This window comes from Dromiciops gliroides, chromosome 1, assembly GCF_019393635.1.
Source record: "Dromiciops gliroides isolate mDroGli1 chromosome 1, mDroGli1.pri, whole genome shotgun sequence".
NCBI classification, from domain to species: Eukaryota; Metazoa; Chordata; class Mammalia; order Microbiotheria; family Microbiotheriidae; genus Dromiciops; species Dromiciops gliroides.
In genome coordinates, this window is record NC_057861.1 from 751,447,750 (window position 1) to 751,451,701 (window position 3,952).

Consider the following 3,952-nt stretch of genomic DNA (forward strand, 5'->3'; position numbering starts at 1 on the left):
AGTTTTTTTTCTTTTGTATATATATTGCCTTTGATGGGCAGGAATAAAGAAAATATGACCAATAATTCTCTGGATTTCAGTTTCTTGCCCAAGACTGCATCAACAGTGGTGAAAATTTTTAGATTCCTTTTGAAAGTGTAATCTGTGCCCACATGAGGCAAAAGAGGATGAGTCTAAGAACTTGCCTATCATGTCTTGGGTCCATGTCAGGGGAAGATAGCAGACCTCTTTATTTTTATAGAGTCAACAAATACCTCACTACTCTTGCATAGGAAAACAACAATTACTAATGTTTTTTTCTCTCTCCATTTACTAGATGACAGCTTATGTGGTAGCCTCTGTGGTTCTCTTTTACATTGCTTAGGAAGATAAGAAGCTTTCTTTTTCTCCTAATTCCCAGCTCTCTCCTCTTCCTTTAGGAAGACTCTTGAATCCATTTATAAATTCTAATTGTATGGCTGGCCTTTTATCCCCTTCCCTTCTTCCCTTCTCCATTTGCTTGACAAGGTTGATCCTTCCTTGATTTCAGATCCCATCCTTCTCCCCTGTTGAATTTTTGCTTCCATTTCATTTAGGAACCCTTCATTCTTCCCTCTCAGCCTGGAGTATAGAAAGGTGCTTTTTACGTTCTTCATGTTTTCCTATGGGAAGAAAATTAACCTATATTTATATCACAGAAAATACTCAACTAAAGCTGAAATATAATATGGTATGTCACATTCAATACAAAGTATCGCATGCCTTTTCTCTACTCTCCATAATGGTGAGGTCATCAGATTTCTTTCTTTGAACTCCTTGTGGGTATTTATACCCCAACTCCAAGCATCTGGTTAAAACTTTTTATAGCCAATTTTCACCTCTTAACTTCACCCTAGTTCTCTCAACTGATCCCAATAGTACCTGGGCACAGGGACCTTCACTGTTCCCTATATGTGTGATCTCTACTTTATCAAGATCCTTCCTAAAAGGTGGTGCAGAGAACTGAACAAAATACTTGAGAAATTATCTGTACCATCTGTTACTTCCATATTCCTAGATACTGTGCCCAGGATTACATTAGCTCTGGTGCTTGTCATGTCATATTGAACGTATGGTCCACTCACAGCCTCAGTTCAGACAAACTGCTATATAACTATGACTCCCACATCTTAAATTGGTAAAGTCTCTTTCTCAATCTCATGTGAAATTTTGTTTATTGCTATTGTATTTAATTTCATTAGATTTCTCATAATTTTCTAGCCTGTCAAGATCATTTTGAATTCTGATGCTGTATCCACTCTGCTGATTTTCCTTTTCTGAGTACTGTCAACTGCAGAAGAGCTAGATGCCAACTCAGCTAATATCTCGCTCACTAAGAAATGCTAAGCAAGCCCTGATTCAAGCAGAGAGAGAACACTGGGGGCAGATCACTGGAGACAGTGGAATCTGAATTGGTATTGCATGCTTAATGACTACTCTTTGAGACTAGTCCTTGAACCACTGGTGAATCTGCATTGAGTGTACTGCTATCTAGCTATCTTGTATCTCTCCATCTTTTCTATCATAATAGCCTGAGAGGTTTCACCAAATGTTTTGATAAAATCTAAGTAAATCATATTTATGATACACCTCTTGTATATCAGCTTAATCACCGAGTCAAGAAAGGAAGTAAGTTAAGTCTGGCATGATCTGTACTTGATAAAGCCATGTATCATTTTGTAATCACTGCTTCCTTTTCAACATGTTCATTAATCATACCTTTAATATTTTCTAGATTTTCCTCAGAAATCAAAATCAAGTTCTGTGTTGTATAGTTGGCCAAATCCTTGTAGCTGATTCTAAGGAACTGAGACTTCTGGGAGGTTAGCTAGAGTAGAAAATTATCCAAGACTTTGCCTTTCCCATGTGTTTGGCAGTGATGCCATGTCATCTGCTCAATAAAAAAAAATGAAAATGACAATGAATTAAACAAAATTTGGAGGCATCCATTCCAGAGCTCATGAAGAGCTAACACCAAGAGAGGTGACATGTTTACCCAAGACCGTGTAGCTAGGTAATAGAAAAACCAGGATTATAAGCTACCCCTGCTGGTAATCACAGAAAGACTCCTTTTCTCTATACTTGTTGTCTCCAGTGTTATCTTGGTGGTCCAACAACATTTACTTTAAACAGAAACTAAAACTTGTGCTGAATCCTGGTACTACAGGTAGGGAGGTAGACTGGCATGCCATTTATTGTCTTGATGACTGTTGACCTAGGGAGAGTGAGCAAGATCTCACACAGATGGGCTCTACTCTGTGTCTAGATATATGCCTCAGCAGGCCGGTCACATCCTTAGAACCTGTTCTAAAGGACTAGTAGAGAGAGGGGACCCAATGAGGCATCAATTCCATTCATACCAGGAGCCAGGCATCCTTGGGGTAGAAGGTTGCTTTGTGTGTGGAAGGAGGAGGAGGAGCCAAGGGGAGGAGTTTCACAAGTTCTCCTCTCTATTTCTGACATCTAGGGAGGGTTGATTTAACCCCTCAGGGGTGTTGTGTACCTTCCTCCTTAAGGTGGCTTGTGGTTTGTTGAAGTGATATTTATAGAGTGTTCTGTGTGTTTCTTGGGTGAGCTTTTGGATTATAAATGAATGATCAACTTTATTAGCAATGAGTAACGAACCTTTCTACATTTATTTTGTTGATAATACAAATTTACAAGGTTTTAATTGCCAGTTTTAAACCCCAGAAAAACCCCCTATGTAAATACATGGGTAATAAAATATCTTCTCACTGTGGCCTTGACTTCTGTAATTACATGGGGGTTCTCAGGGAGGGACCAGCTGAGGTTTCAGATGTATTCACAGGACAGGCATAAAAGGAGACAAGGGTCATTTAAAGCAGGAGGGGAGAAGGAGTCCACAAGCAAAGCTGGCTCTCTCTCCACTACAGACATTGCCTGTTATAGCAAGAGGTGTTCCCCTCCTGCTGCCACAGGTGTAGGGAACTAGTCCCAAGTTTTAGAAGGAGAATGTACTGGTGAGGATGATGATGGTGGCCCCCAACCTGGAGGGTTGGATTCAGCTATTTGTACCTAGAACCCAAGAGCTCATGGTGGGGACACTAATGACCGGCCTTCAAAGTCTTGCTTCTGGGGGATGGAGGACTGGCTTAAGACAACTGGAGGCAGTAAAAGGAGGGATATAAAAAAACCTGCCCTGCTCCACATGAAGGTAATAGTAACAATAATAATGGCTATGATGATGATAATGATAACCAACATTTGTAGGGCTCGTTAAGATTTTCAAAAGAAGCAGCATTGCATGATGGATAGAGAGCTGGCCCAAGTTGCACCTTTGTCACATCCAAGCCATATGACCATGGGCAAGTCACATAAGCTTTTGTGTGCTCTTATTATCCCAATTTTATAGCTATGGAAACTGAGGCTTAGAGAGGTTACACATAAGAAAGTTTAGCTTGCCTGTGACACAATTTCCTCAGATTTAATACTAGGGTAGAAGTCAAGGTATGGTGGAGGTCAGAGGCCATCTCACCAATGGATTTTGCCCACCTTCTGGATCTCCCAACTGATAGCCCCAAATATTCTCAAAGTGTTTCCCTTTTGTTCATTAAAGAGAAAATGGATGGAGATGGAGGTGAGGATTTTTGTGAATTACTACATAGCTCCTAAGTCAATTCAATTCATTTTGGTTCAAATTTATTGAGTCCTTTCTAAGACCCAGGCACTGGATCACAGCTTCTTTCCCTAGGTTTAGGTATTATTTATAATAAAAAATGTATGTAGGCGGAAGAACACATAAATCAAGAAGCATTTAAGTGTCATCTATGTGCCAAGCACTGTGTTAGGGAGATACAAAGATATGGCAATTGTACCCAAGAGATACAGAGATTGATTGCTTAAAACTTGATAATGAGATGGACAGGCATTATCTCATTTTAAACCTCACAAAACCCTGTGAAGTAGATCCTAT